Genomic DNA, 16613 nt, shown 5'->3' with positions numbered 1-16613 from the left:
TCCAATGCAGAAGTTGTGCAGTCATAGAGCTTTTGATTGGGGAACTAGCATTGATCAATATGGTACCAAATACAAGCAGTGCATTAGGACTTACATCAGGACTGAACTTGACCCAAAGGCACTAGAAAGCAGGTGGAAATAAGAACACTCTTGAGTTTTGCATAAACTGTGTTACCCTTTATGCAATAAAAATACATAGTACTGACAGAACATAACCATAGTAATTACTTTAATTACACTACGTTTTATTAAGTATATCCAGACAAAAAAAGAAAGATATCTTTGTTCGGCTGCTGGGCCACAGATACTGACATTATAGAAAAGCAAATATGAGGTTGCATACAATTTTCGGTTGTAGATATCATTGATGGTGCTTTCACAGTGTGAATTTATTCAGTAAATTAGAAGCTGGAAAGAACTAAGATTCACTGAACACTATCTGCTCTTTGGCTAGAAACAGAGCACAGCTGGTTTGTTGTGAGAAACAAAGTTGTGTTTTTGCAATAGAAGGTGTTTTTGCAGTGGAACATTCCACTAACCTTGCATATGCAAGTGATTGTGTGGCATAGCAGTGGGGAGTATGTTAAGCAGATAAGGGGAAAGTCCCACTGTCCCAAAACAAGGAGGATAGCTAAGAAAAACAGGGTGAGCAGTTTGAAATCAGTAAAAACAAAAATCACGGGCCCTCTAGTCACAAGGGAAGAAGGAAAAAAAAAAAAAAAAAAAGGGAAAAGGAGAAATTAAAGATTGGTCAAATAAAATTATACATATACGGTATAGAAGTGCATCGAGTAGGCTGTGAACCTGTAGTAGTCAGCCAGTGAGGAAACGGAAGAAATCAGGTGTCGGGTAATAGGGAATATAAGGTTGTGATAAACTTTTACTGTGCGCTCCTGTTTGCAGGATGCCTGCCATTGCAATCACAAATAAAACAGCTTCACAGAAGACCCTGTCTGAAGAGAGTTATTGATATTTTTCTCACAACAGTTTATCCATTTCTAGAAAATTCCAGGCAAGGCTAGAAAAGAGAACTGATGGGTAAGAATATAACAACCTTTATATACTTTAAAAGACTTCTGGAAAGAGGAAAATAACTATTTTTCCTGTACAGTACAAAGGGGAATAAAACAATCAACCTCAATTACAGAAATTATATTTGCAGTAATGCTTTGAAGTTCCAAGTGACTGAACCATTTCAGTTTGTGTTCAGTGTAATAAATCCCGACTTATTTCACCTTAAAAATTAGCCAAAGACCTGTTCTACTATAACTGATCTGTTTACACTAAATGTTCTCTTTTCTTGGAAGTTGATCTGGCAAAAATCATTATGTTATCCTTCAAACGGTGAGTCACTGAGCTTCCTCTTTAGGAGAACAAATGAGACCAGGGTCACAATAAACTACAAATAATCCCTGCAGATCATGAGTTCTGATTGCTGAATTCCTTGCAGACAATCACTTAAAAACTTCCTTCCACTGTACAGAGGCTCCTCCTGAACAATAAGGAGGCTTACAGAACCTGGACAACCATCCATATTGCTCCTGGTGCACACATTTATTCCAGCACTCCACCATCTGCAGAAAAGCTCTTTTCTTTGAGCCTGTGTATGAGATGGTACAAGACTGCAGGAGCAGGGGTAAGGCAGTAGTTTAGGAATCTAAAGGACTTGGCTTGCTTTCCACTGCAAGTTCCCATGACACATCTGGAAAAGCACATTTCAGCAACTGATGTTTCAAGAGCAGAATTCACAATGCCCAAATTATGTGTGATTATAGAATCATAGTACCACAGAATGGTTTGGGTTGGAAGGGACCTTAAAGTCCATCCAGTTCCAAATCCCTGCTATGGACAGGGATGCCACCCACTAGACCAGGTTGCCCAGGGCCTCATCCAACATGGGGAAGGTTCCAGATCAACACTGGGATGGTAACCACCAGGAGGACTCATAATAAGGATAAAAGCTTGAAGGCCTCTTTGCTCTTTTCCAAGTGATGGCTTTATGGATTCACATAAAACACAGCAGACAGGCTCCTAAGACCCTCCAGTCCCTAGTAAGGACTATCCTTTTAGATGGACCAGAGAGGTGATCGTCCCCTTGTATTCTGCTCTGGTGAGGCCACACCTTGAGTACTGTGTTCAGTTTTGTGCCCCTCACCAAGAACGAGATCGAGGTCCTGAACGTGTCCAGAGCAGGGCTACGAAGCTGGTGAAGGGCCTGGAGCACAAGTCCTGTGAGGAGCGGCTGAGGGAACTGGGGGTGTTTGGGCTGGATAAGAGGAGGCTCAGGGCAGACCTTATTGCTCACTGCAACTGCCATAATGGAAGGAAGGGGAGCTGGGGGACCTCTTCTCACAGTAACTAGTGATAGGACTAGAGGGAATGGCCAGAAGTTGTGTCAGGGGAGGTTCAGGTTGGAAATGAGGAGACATCTCTGCTCAGAAAGAGCAGTCAGGCATTGGGACGGGTTGCCCAGGGAGGTGGTGGAGTCACCATCCCTGGAGAGGTTGGACGTGGTGCTTGGTTTAGTGGGTGACATTGGTGGTAGGGGGATTGTTGGACCAGGTGATCTTGAAGGTCTTTTCCAACCTGAATGATTCTATGATTCTCTCTCTATATATATCCATCTACCTGTTGTCTTGCCAGATGCATGCATGGTGCAGACACGTGTCCATCAGGGCCTTAGTTTAACAGAGCTGGTGGAGGAGTCTCTGTTGAGATGATCTACTTTAGGGCAGGGTAAGGTGGGAATTCAGAGCATTTCAGGGAAAAGCTGCACCTGGTATATGACATGTTCTTTTCGGGCATGAGATCTGGGCAGTGGGGCTCTTACAAAAGGCAGATGTTGCCTTTGGCTGTGTCCTAAGGGGAACACAACATTGTCATTATGTTACATGGATGTAGAGAATTGGCCCTGCCAAGGTTGCTTATTTTCTAAATAAGCTCTTGGTGAAAAATTAGGTGCCTAGAGGTTTAATCCAGACAAGTGTTTACTGTGAAGTGTGTGAGTAATCCTGGGATCACATGCACCAGGTTACCACTGAAAATGTGAAACACGGAGAAGCAGGCCGCATGCTTCTGCTGTACCCTTCAGGTCCACGAATCTGCTCTTTTTTTAAACGTAATTTTTGCCCAGCTTGCTCTGGCGTGGAGCTCTGGTAAGCAACTTTCGACTGTGCCACTGTGAACACAAGTGCCCTTTTGATGTGATATGTGGGCAGTGTAGATGTGAGGCAATTGACTGCTACGGCCTGTTGCTATATCAAATATTACTATCCCTTGGGAGGGAAATTATGTAGATTTATGACTTGCTTGAGTTCTTTGTTTTGGTTATTTTTTCCTGCCAGGTTATTTGTAGTGCAAAATTGTTCCAAATTATGTTGAGAACAGGAGAAGCTGGACTAAAACGATGACTGGAAATGCTGCTGTGTACGAGGGCTGTTTCTGTAGACAGCAAGGGTCAGTAATATGTTGTATTGCATAAACCTAGAGAAGTCTCTAGAAAGCAATGTGCTAACTTCTATCTTCAGATAGTCCCCAGCTGAGGACCCATTCTGGGGTGAAGCAGCTCCACTGGCTGTAATTTAGCAGCTGCAGGACCAGGTGCTTTGAAGAGAAGCAACCACTTTCAAGAAGTACCAAGGCCCTGTGTAAGGACATGAGCTAGCAGACACTGTCCCATCCCTTCAGCTGCTCTTAGAGAAGGCACAATATTCAAACCCTTAAATAACTTGCAAGCTTGTGCCCTCCACCCAAGACATTCTGTGTCTCTCCAGGTTATTCACTTCCAGAGGCAGAAGCGGGGTGTTTATCAGAAATTAATTACCCAATTACATCACACCCCCGTCTGGATGATGGCTTGGGATATAGCAGCATAGATGAATGCTCAGCCGATGTGGTTTTCATATTGAGCTGTCAGAGGGGAAGCAGGTACCTGACAGTTCTTGAAGCCTAATTATGGAGCACAACTTTCTCTGTTGCCATCTGCCTGCTCCAGAGACAGCTGTGTTTCCTTCTCTTTAATGAAACAGTGCTGGAATAATAGCTTGCAAATATTTTATCTCTGGAAGCAATTATTAGTTTGTTTTAAAAGCTGAGCTAACACTGGAGACATGTTTATTCTCCAAGCAGACACCCTGTATTCAGGCTATCACATTTCTTCTTACTGTTTTTAAATTGGTGTTGTGCAGTTGTGAATGTAAGGTGCTTCATCTGCTACAAAAAACACCCTAATTTGATAATGAATTAACAAAAGAGGAATTAAGGGAGAGGCTTCAAGCTCAGAATATTTGTGCTGGGAAATCACCTCGGTTCCAAAAAAATTAGAAGGCAAACTAAATAATTAAATTAGAATGCAAATTAAATTAGAAGGCAATTAGAAGAAGCAACATTAGAATGTTGCTAGAAAGTCCCAAAGCCACAACTGGATGTTTTTAACAGTTTTGTGTCCACTGTGGGGCAGTGATGGCAGCAGCCACAGCTGGGGGTGGGACACACCAGCCTCCGCTGGCACTTCCAGAACCTTGCTATAGCTCTGTAAACCTCACTCAGGAAGGAGCTGTACAGATTAGGGCCAAGTCTCACTTAGCTTTTGTGAGTGGCCTCAGCAGGACCCAGTCCTCAGTTAATCATCACCCTGGGCTCTAATGATGGTGATGTGATGGCTCATTTTGGGGAGACCACCCCTGTAGGCCACCACTGTCCACCAAATTCAAGGGAGATTGTTCTTTTCTGAGTGACAGCTGAGGATCGTGCGAGCTGGAAAAAATAAGTTTTTTTTTTTTTTTTTCTCCTGGGCTGAAGGTTTTTTTCTTCCTTTCCCGGGGGAAGAATGGTGACAAGTTTCTTATCTAGCAATTACAAATTGCAAATCATGTGTCATATCTTCTCTCTGTGGCTATCTGCACAAGAAGTAATATCACATCTTTGCGAAGTGGCAGGATGCTGCCTTATATGTGCAATGGGTGATATTGCCTGAACTTTGTGAGGCACTATCCCTTTCCCCATCAAAAATACTGTGCTACTACCATACTCTGTGACCCTGTTAAATATGTGGGCCAGTGTGATTTGGGGTTCCTCTCTCTCATTAACATCCTCCTGTGGGAGACCCAGACTCCCGAAGGGGACTCGGGACCAGGCAGTAGGCTGCAGGCTGGCAGAATGTGGGATGTGTTAAAGCCACCATTATTCTAATCTTTTTTTGGCATTTTGGTGGAAGGAGGAGAAAGGACATCAGAAGGGAAATGGGAATGCAGCTCCCCTCCTGTCCCTGCACCTACCTGGAGCAGAAAGCCAGCACAAGTAACACGGTCCTGGTTCTGTTTTCTTCCTTCACTGGGAGAGCCTCAAGAATCCTATCACACAACAGAACTATCAAACTGCTTCCAAAAAGCCATGTAAGAATATAAAGTCAGTTCTTGCAAGATCAAAGTCAATGAGAAGTTTTCCCACTGAATTCAATGGCAGTGGGATCAAGTCTGTACAAATAAAATGGAAGATCCAACATCAAAGACAGGCAAGAAAAGGGCACAGCAGGAGCTCCTGGGATTGTTTACTACATAACATGCTCTCTACATATTTTTTTTACCTTTTGCTTGTATCTTAATTTCCTTTGGACTCCAGACAATGTGCACACTTAAGGGCTAAACCCATTCCCACTAAAATGAGTGGATGTTTTCTTAATAACTACAATGCAGATTAGAACAACTTTTTATCTCACAGGTTTTCCTCTTGAATATTATAATCAGCCATTTTATGCTTAGTTGGATATAAAATTCACTCAAGTAAATTATCTTTATTTCAGAGTGATGTGTATTCTGAGCTACCTAATTTTGCTGGGAATATACTCAGGCCTTCTGGCTGCTTTGCCTCATCAATAAGGGTGAATATAACCCAGGCCTAAATGGGAAAACTGCACCGCTGGTTTACTGTGAAAATGTTGAGTGGGGTGGGTGCATAAACCATTCTGATAAAGAGAGGCTACAGTCACATACACTTCTGCCCTGTGACAAACCTATAGCACAGAACATGCATGCTAGTGACATCGTCAGGAGACAAACCTGTACAAGAAAACATTTTAAAGATCTGCAAACAAACAAACAAACAAAAAAACAAACAAAAAACACCCTTGATGATGTGAATTGATTACAGTCATCATTTTAATTACTCTCTGCCTCTTAGTTTCTGTGTCAGTCTTGTCGCATCTGCAATGTTTTCTTTGAGCACATGTGCAGTGTATGGTAACAGAGCTCTTCTAACTTGTGAAATAAAGGTCTCAAAAGGAATGGGAAGCATGTGAGTAGGTCCTCGTGATACTGGAAGGGAGATAGGCAAATTACGTAATTTACAGGAAGTGCTTTTGGCAGCTTTGCGCCTATGATTTCTATAAATATCTGTTGTAGAAAAAACACAGGGGCACAAAAGAAACTTTGTCAGTATAACAATGATATGCGCTGTCACAGGGAAATAGCATTACTAGAGTTTGTGGGTAAACTACACTCTGGGGCTGTTGTTTTGTGTTTTGAAGGAGGAAATTACAACCTCTAGATCTTACTGGGCTAAACTCCTCTACTTTTCTAAACTATGTCTGCAGCTGGCTCCCTCTTTTACATAAACTCCTTTGAGTTCTGTACCTGGGGCTGCATTAGGACTGGTTTGTTTTACTTCGTGGAATAAAGAATTGCTGCCCCATGCCATTTCCCAGTGTTTGGATGCAAAGTTTTGTGGGGACAGGTGTTGCTTTCATGGGGTTTAGCACAGCCTTTTGCCTACAGCCAAGTAAATATATGGTATAAAAGTATTATGAGCTTTTCTGCAGTGCTTCTGGAATGACCTAAGTGGCAGCCATGAGGTCTGGCTTTGATGATCTCTGAGGCTCAGTTTGAGCTCCAGCCCAGACACCTGGAAAAAATTCCTTTCCTATCACAATAATGAATTGCAGCATTGAAGGAGATAGTAATTTATTAAAGGTGGAGAAGAAAAAAAAAAACAGAATGGCATGTAATAACTGGGCGTACCTTTCCCAAAGTCAAACAATCAACAAAGTCAAACAATTTAAAGTCTTCCTATCTGATTTCACAGCAAGGAAACAGGGTTCCCCTTCTTCCTTAAGCCTCATGCATCAGGGTTATAGATCAGTGGCTTATGTCAGATATAACTGGTACAAAGGCCATGTTATGGGGTAAGTCTCCTCTTGAATACTTGTGCTCATTTCCTGGAAAAGGCATTTGTTTGCCCCCCCCTGCGCTTGCTGTATCGGCTATAACTCCTCACCAGCTTCTTCTCCTCCTTCTGACCTGTCTTTTTACCTTCTCACAGGTTTCCCTTTGTGCCTGGAGCTCCTTTCCCTTCCCAGACCGTGGATTTTCTACCCTTCTACTCTAGTACTGCCCCTCTACTGCAGTGATCAGATCCAATATCTGCAGTATCTGAAGTAGGCTGCTGAAGTTAGGATATGAAAACTAGGTGATTTATAAAGTAACCAGTTAGGTGGTCAAAACCAGAGGCTACTAAGCTATGTTTGTGACTGTTATAGCCTCTTCAGGGAAATGACTTCAGTGGGTTTTTAAAGCAAGAGGAACATAACCAGTCCTTCAAAACCAACTAACAACTTAAGGCATTTTACAAAGGTTATAGCCATCCCCTACAAATAAGCAAGACACACAGAACAATCCTGTGGATTAAATACCATCTCTTTGGCAAACTGATCCCTTTGAATGGTTTCATGGAGTTAATAAAATGATTACACAATTTAAACAAAATCAAATAGTGTATGTGGAAATGAAGAGGAGGAGAGAAATTGGCATGGGCGGACAGAGAAGAAGCTCTGTTTACAAAAACAACAAACACATGACAAGAGACATAGAGGCAAAGTTCAGGAGTAAGAAATGGTAGGCAGTGCTGTTGTAATTACAGAGATAAGAAAATGGAAGGAACAAGGAGCTTCTCCTGTTCTAAGACAAGAAGTTATCACATAAAAATGACATCACGGCTCGTGTTTTTCCTATCTCCCTCCCTGGAGATAGCAAACACAGCCTGGGAGTGGAAAAGAAAGAGATTACTACATCTAATGCATCATCATTTCTAATGAAGCTACAGTGCTGTGACATGCAGCCATGGCACTTATCCTACTACTGCTTTCTTCACGGGACTTGCAGAGCAGAACTCCAGAGCTTCCTTCAGTTCAATATATATATATTCAGTGTCTGCTGTCTGTGGTAGAGGTGAAATTCAACCCTGTGCATATTTTATGTGCCTTGTAATAATACCCACTCTTTCATTACAGAAGAGGCATTCTCTTGCCCTCCTGTGACACTTCTTCGGGACTGCAGCTGGACGATGTGTCACTGGGACTTCCCTTTGTTTCCTCTATGAACTACATGCTACCGACAGATGCTGGATTGGCAGCCTCACAGAAACAGATACTCCAGGCCACCAGCCTGCACAAGTGGTGACAGTTCAAGTGTCTGGCTTCTGTATGGCACCTATCACTTTGCTGCTAGACCACACAGGTTAATCAGCAGCTGTCAAATAGCACTGTTCAAGCATTTCTTCTGAGCTGGGGTGGTAACTCACCTGCTTCATATCATGGGAATACAGCCAAAGCTGATACAAGATTTCAGTTCTTTATTTTATTTATTTATTTATTTATCTATCTATTTATTTATTTATTTATTTTTCTTCTTTAGGGAAGAAGAGCTTCACTCCTTAGCACTGGTCTGCGTCTCTACCTGCCTCTTTAGGGATGCCTTTCTGACAGACTGAAGACTGTCCTTCCTGAAAAGGAGAAGAACAGGGTGAAAGTGGGATGATGATAACCCATTGGGGACTGCAGAGTTATCTAGCTCATTCTGATCTTTACACTGCTGCCACCAGTACTCAGATTTGGTAATGTTATGGTTGCTCAGGCATCTTTGTGCTATATTGCAGTCACTCCTGAGTATTTGGATTCATTTGTCAAAGGCTAATGTGATAGAGAAGCCCATGAAGTATAAAGAAAAACATCAGCTGTACATCGACTGTACATAAACCATATTTGTCATTTTGGTGGCTGCATAATATTAGTGGGTATACCAATCACATCTCTCAGATTTTTCTTCTCATTATTTATTATTTCAAATTAGTAAATGGCCACCATTGGCTTAAATGCGGGACCTTGCACTTCAAACTATTCACTGTCACACCAAGAGGCTTAAAATAGTACGAGAGTGGTTGGATTAGGCCAGTACTTTATCATGTTCTTTCCACTTTAAGACTTCCTCTTTAAGCAGCTGTGTCTAGGTTTTGTCTCACTTCTGGGTACATGAAGCAATCTCCAAAAGCTTGAACTAAATCTAAGTCTAAATTGTCCAAAATGCAGTACTAATTTTGTTTGCACTGAAAATATTTTAATAGCAGAACTTAAAGGAAAAAATAATCCAGAGGTGATGTAAGAGGAATATGTATCCATCTACTCTAATAATGGCATTCATTTTATCAAACTTTAGTCATTTAAGTCTGAGCTAGTTGTGTAGGTTCCCTATACAACTGCCAGAGAGACGATGGCACCTCTCCAGGACAATGTATCACTCATGTTTTAGGCACTTGTTTTAGTATCCAGTGAAGTGTTTCCTATCAGTGCCTGCTTCTTCCTTTCCACTGATTATCAAATGAAACCACATGAGCAGAATAGCACCAAAGGATACAGTTAAAATCAGGTGAAATGAGGCTTTCTTTACTGTGTATCAAAATTAAAAACAATATTCCCGTCAGTGACTGAAATGGCTGGGTACACGAAGGACGATGTGCTGCGCTTTTCTGAAAATTATGCATAGATATTAGCACTTTTCTGACCATTATAACAAGAGTGGATTTCGTGTTCCTGTTTCCATTTGATCATCAGCTCTAATATAACTCATGCCATGAGACAAATTTGAGCACTGATAGAAAAACATAGGACATTTGAAACATTTTTTTTTTCCGGAAGCATGTGTTTTCCAGAATGTTCCTTACAAGCATTTCTGTAATTTCAAGCAGGAACAAGAGTAAGTTTTGGAATTCTGATTTCCTACAAGGGAGAGATCTGATCAACTGATGTCAAAAATGGCCCTCTGAGATGGGAAATTGCCTCTGGCCAATCCTACATTACCCTCTGTCCTTATATCAGACCGATCCTGTTTTGTAACACCTCACGCTGAAAAAATATGGTCTTTTAGCATATTGGTGGGGCTAAACAATACTATTGTTTTTGTGCTTGTTTGTCACACAAGGTCATGGAGAGAGGTTGGGAGTTCCTGAGAACAGGAGGAGCTCTGGAACAAATTAAAACTAGAATTTCTAAAAAGGAAGGAATTTGATGGGAAGGGCCAAGACAGAAGGATTAATTAGATTCAAGAAGGTATGCTGACTTTCAAGTAGTCTGGCCTGGAAATAAAACAGACAGGGAAGTGAGAAAGAATAGAAAACATCGTGTCTGCAGACTGCTCTCTGAGTGGGTGTTTTTGGGAGGATGCCAGCTGAAGGACTCAATTTTTGGTAGGAAGAGTATGAATTATCCTCAGCCATATCTATTCACTCACAAATTGGCTGATTAATTGGTTAAATGTTTCATTGGGGAAAAAATAATAATAATCATTTTTGTAAGTATATCTGGTGATACATTTTTGGTGACTGAGATATTGTGGTTTGAGAACATTCCCAATTTCTGTCACACTTCCCCTTCTGCATTTTCTGATGAGCAAGTGCAATTTCAAACAATACAACAAAAATTACTCCTTATAATTCTCTCTCTATATATATATATAAATATTTTTTCTCTGACTGTATACATAAAGTCTATAATTCTTCATGTTTTAATTGGGAAAAGCACAAAAAAATCTCAGTTCATGGTCCCACTAAAATTGGAACTGAAAATCATTGTATTTGTCAAGACATAAATCCAAACTCTTTGCTTTTGCAACTTCACTGTCTCTGAAAGCTGAATGGGGCTGTTTTTTCTCCTTCAGGCTGAAATGTTGATAACCGTTAAAGCCGAAATAAAGTCAACATTTTCCACTTGTAGCAAGTAAGTGAAGCAGAAAACCCATTTTCTGTTAAAACGAATAATTCCCAGTGCTTATTAGGAGGGAAGATATAAAGCAATAAGGTGCTTCTGAAGTGCTCAGTCTGTTAGGCTGAGCTTGCTGTCTCACTAGAAAACCTGATGTGCATTGTTGGCAGCAGAAGCCAGTGTCCCAAGGGAGAGGATAGACAAGCCTGCAGGAATGTAGATAAATACCTAAGTTCTTACTCTGCATGATAATTAAAATAAATAAATAAATAAATAAAACAGTGAAACCCTCCAAAGCTCTAACAAGGGAACCCCACAAAATAAAGTTATTCACAGCCACAAGTACCTTACTAAGAGAAGAGTATAAGAGAATATTTTCAGACTAACTGAAAATATTTCATATTTTTTTAGATACAGTCAGAATTCTGTTTTTATTTAAACATTTGTTTGGGTTTTGACCCTTTGTTTGGTATGTTTTGGCTTGTCTGGGGATGAGAAAATGTGTGTCCCTTCTTGACCTGGTTATTCTTTCCGTGTTAATGCCCAATGGTTTTGTCAGTTGCAGTTTAGTCGATAACTTTCAGAACCAAAAAATGCAGGAAACTTTTTTTTTTGGGGGGAAATTTCTTAACGTTCTGGAAATAGTTATAGACTCTTTCAAAAACATCTACTGCTTAAAAGAGCTCATCCCAGAGTTCATTTAGTGTAATAAGGCGAGGATGTGTAATTGTCAGGGGAAGTGGTATTTTATAATAGAATTTTCTAAACACCGTGTGTTTGGCTAATTTGGGTCATTCCATAGATGTCTCTTGGGAATGCTATTTATAAACTCAAAAGAGGCTGAAGAGCATTCACAAAAAGGCTTGTCACTTTCACGAAAATTAATGATAATCTCACATTGGTGATGAAGAGAGAAGAGGCACTGAGTTAAGCTTAAGCACGAAGCAATAGACAAGTATGTTTGCACTCCTGTGTCCTGACCTCTCTGTCACAGATTGTGATATTGATGAAAATGCACTACTCATTGCATTAGAAAAATCAATACAGAAAATGTAAACGTAGAGATAATCCCATATCCCTTTCTCCAAAAGGCTCCCTGGAGTCCTCTATAGCAGATCACTATAGAGAATATTGTTTTCATGTCCTGGAGCTTGCAGGGTGGGGCTTTTCTGCACTTCCATTAAAAACAAAACAAAAATAAAACAACAATAAGAGAACAAAACAATAATATTGAAAATAGTTCCCCTAATACAAGTAACACGTGCAGAGTTCCTGCACCTGATCCATCTTCTTGGTGATAGGCTGGTTTGATTTGTAATTTTTAAAATTATAATTGAACATAGTTTAATTGCAAGACCAACCTGCTCTGGAGGCTGACCAGTTCACAGCCTTATAAGATTCCTGCTGGGTTTTCAAGCTGAACTGGCTGAGTAAAAACCTCAGAGAGCACCAGAAGTAGCTCAAGAGCAAGAGGGACAGGAGCAGAAGTTTCATGTCAAGGAGTGACACTTGCCAATTATGGTGGCAGTGAGCTGTTCAACCCAGCTGCTCTTGGCACCACGCTTATAGCACAAAGGGGTAGTGTACGTATCAATGACTGTCATTTGAATATAAGAACACTTTCTGTTGACATTCTGTATCTTATCTGTGGCACGAAATGTACTTTAATATACAATGTGTGATATTTAATAATAATACTAATAATATTTAATGATAATGTGTCAATTACAGTTATGTAAGTCTTCATTATGATGTTTCAAATGGTTTAATAAAACTTTTGAGTACACTTTCTCCATATCACTGCATTTAGTATTGCATTGCTACTACTGATGGAGTGAAAGAATTACATCTGTAATACTCTATGTTTTGTGTGAAGCATTCTCTGCAGAGAAAAGGCTTCTTTATCCCTTTCTCAGAGCTCATGTGAGAACTGCCACAATAACAAGCAGTTTTTCAGCTGCTTTTATTTTGGTAAGACAAAATTGCTGAAGGCCACAGCTGTTGATTTATTCAAATGCCTAAGGAAACCATTAGCCCGTTGAACCCTGAAGATGAGATTTCTTTGTGCTAGTTGTTAATATAAGGAAATTGCAAGCAGTGCCTGCCAAAGGAACTTAATACAAATGCAAAATGCCAAATGTACCTGAAAGGGAAGGAGGGAAGTGGTTGCTTATTTAAAAAAAAAAAAAAAAAAAAAAAAAAAAAGTGAAAAGCACAGCTTGCTTTTTTTTTTTTTTTTTTTTTAATTTTTTCCCCCACATTTTAAGTACAGTGTGATGCGCTACCACCAAACCGTGGAGATGGAAACTCCCCTGTATTTAAATAAAAAAGAATATATTTGAAACTACATGAATGGTTATACACATGGTTACACTGTTTATGACTATGTGTCCATGTGTAATGGGTTTTATCAGGATGACTGGAAATGGAGCCTCTCCAGAAACTCCCTGCTGTTTGCAGCTTTGTATTAATTGGTTGCAATTGCCCAATGTAAATGCATCAAATCCTCCAAAGAGATATGGCAGAAAAATGTAATAGCTACCATCAGAATAACTATTCTTTCAGTTTACTGTCATAATAGCCTTGTGGCAGAAACATGATTAATTGTTGCCCGTACTTAGCCTGTATTTCAAGTATACCCTTGTCCTAATTCTTTTCCTTCAAGATTTCACAGTTACAAGTACTTTACTTCATACCTGTTAAACAGAAGTGACATTTCTTAATTCAGAATTTTAAAAGTATTTAGTACCTAGATGAGCTGTCATCTACAATAATGCTTGAATCACTTTGTAGGAAGCATTTTTGCACCAACAAATTGAAACAAAGGAATAAGACAGTTAAAAACCGTACTTACTAGTCAAGACTACAACTGATTACAGGGAAGAGAATGGGATTGACTCACGACTTTAATAATAATGGAGGAAATAAGTTAAAAGAAGTTAAATTTCAAACCAAGGACAGAAGAGTTTGTTTACACCTTCTGATGTTCCACAACCTTTTTCAACCAAGAATTTGACCAATAACAAACAAACCATTTTTGTGGTATTGCCACAACAAATTCCACTAAAGACAAATAGAATTAGGATAATCTTCCAGTAGTCGTATTATTTCCTCCAGTTTGGTTGCTTGCTTATTCAGTGTGTGACGATGTGATTGCAGATAGCTCACAAAGCTATTTTCAATTATTTACCACACCAGTTCCTGAGCTCTCATAGATCATCAATTATCCACAAGGTTTGAAAAATACAGTTCTACTGAATAATTTTTTATTTACGATTGCGGGGGAAATGCCACCCAAAATTCCTTAATATCACCAGCTCTCTGCATTAACACAGTATTTTTACCCCCCCTTAGCAATGTTCCACACAAGATAGACTGTGACTAGTTGCTCTTTTCCTGGATGGAGGGAGCTGTGCCATAGCTGCAAAGGTTCCAGCCTTTCTAGGGGCCCTACATAACTGTTAAGATTCCACATAAGGGAGTATCTGTTAGGGGGGTAAGAAGAAAAGAAAGAGAAAGTTGGTTTGCTTCTTTAGTGAAAAAAGAGAAACACAAACACATGCAAAAGTAAATGAAATAATAGAATTAATAGGCTTAAATGTTACTGCGCAACCTTAAATTTTACCCTCTTTGAAAATAGAACTTGTTACAGTTTTTATGTACAAAGCAAATGCTTCCTTCCTTCCTTCTTTTGTTTTTCTTTCTTTCTCTCTCTCTCTTCCTCTTTCTCTCTTTTTCTTTCTTCCTTTCTCTCTTTCCTTTATTTCTCTCTCTCTCTCTCTCTCTTTCAAAACAGGCAGATTGAACAGGCAAATTCAACCTCTAATGAGTATGAAATGAAAGGAAAGTACTGTGTGCATGCTGAATGAGTATTTCCCACAATTTGTATTTTTGGAAATGAAATGCATCTGCTTCTTCTTCAAACCAGCAGAGGGAGTTTTCTCATCTAAATAGTTTTTTAACTTCTGAAAGAGAAAACTGCTTTTTTTTTTTTTTTTTTCCTTCTTTTTCTTTTCTTTTTGTAGTAATGTTATCTTACCTCATAAAAACTGTTACGGAAGATGAAAGGTGAAATTTTACAGTCAAGACTGTTTAACTCCTTAGTGCTAAAGGCTGTATGCTCCCATGCAATTTTTATGGGTATAGTTATGCAAGAAGTTGTTGTTATGATAAACACAATAGTGTTAAAAGCATAAATCTGGACTGTTTGGGAACAAACTATTTGGTTAAAGGGCAGTGCGCAATTATTGCAGTACATGTGCTATTCATATGGACATGGGACATTAACTTGATAGCAACTGACATGATTTTGTTCACAAAACAAACAAACAAAACAAAACTAAACAAAATAACAACAACAAGAACAACAACAAACAGTTCCTATAATTCCTTGCCCTTTAGGGAGAAGTTTTGAAAGTTTTAAGTTCAGGTTTCTTAATCTGGAAGCAATGGAGTAATTTTACGATTCCCACAGTGGCACAAAATATTTCAAGTGAAACGTTCACTGTAGCACTAGGAAGGAAGCCTATCATTATATATTCCTAGTTGTTTTTTGTTTGTTTGTTTGTTTTCTGTGAGGGAAAAAATAAACATCTCTAGTGATGACAGACCGTATCATTCTTATTTTATTTCATAAGTTTACATAACAACCTCTATGCAATGATCTCCCTTGTAAAATAAAATTATAGTAGTTACTATGTGTGTAACTAAATATTTTATTGATCTGTGAATGTCACTACAATTCATCTCTCAAATGCAAGCAATACATTCTGTTATTCCACTAAACTCAACCACAAAGAATTTAAAATGCTCATCTTTCATTTGTTTCAAAAGTTTTGTTGACTAAATTCCACCTAGGATGAAAATAAGTGCAGTTATTTTGAGGAAACTTATTGCATTGGAAAATAATGTGAAACAAATATGTGTTTTTATGCATATTGAATTCCCCAGAGGCAGAATACTGGGGCTCTACATTCATCTTGAACTGAAAGAAACGACTGAATAAAAAGCAAAAATTAGCTCTAGGTCTATCAATTTAACACCAAGACTGACAGCATAAATACCAATCATTCATAATATCCATATGAAAATGGCTAATTATCTGTTTTCAGACTTTGTAAAAGTGGAAAGTGAGGAAATAAATTCAGCTTAGGTGAATTAGGAGGTAATTACTGGTACATAAATACTGCTTAACAGTAGAACCGTGATAACAGTTACTAGCTTAGCACAGATGTGTTTTCCTCACATGTACCATAATTGCCAACTCACATAGGAACACTAAATATAGGCTCCTAATGCTGCTTTAAGTTACACGTGAGCAGACTCCTGTGTTTTTGAAAAACTCACAGCTATGAAGTGTTGACAAACTCAGCGGAGCATGACCAGACACGTGTGAAGGGCCAGCTGTAGGCACTGGTGAAATAGAAAACTGCACCAGGCATTGGTGGATTGGGCAGAAAAGGAGACTTTTGGGCTCAGCAACCACAGCAGCTCCTTCAGCAGCCATCCCATTTCCTTCTCAGTGCTACTGGAAAGGAGACAGTCTGGAAACACAGGGCTGGCTAGATGCTGGTGCAGTATGGTCAGAGTA

Source organism: Netta rufina (genome assembly GCF_964035555.1).
Source record: "Netta rufina genome assembly, chromosome: 3".
Classification (NCBI taxonomy): domain Eukaryota; kingdom Metazoa; phylum Chordata; class Aves; order Anseriformes; family Anatidae; genus Netta; species Netta rufina.
This window is presented reverse-complemented; position numbering follows the sequence as displayed.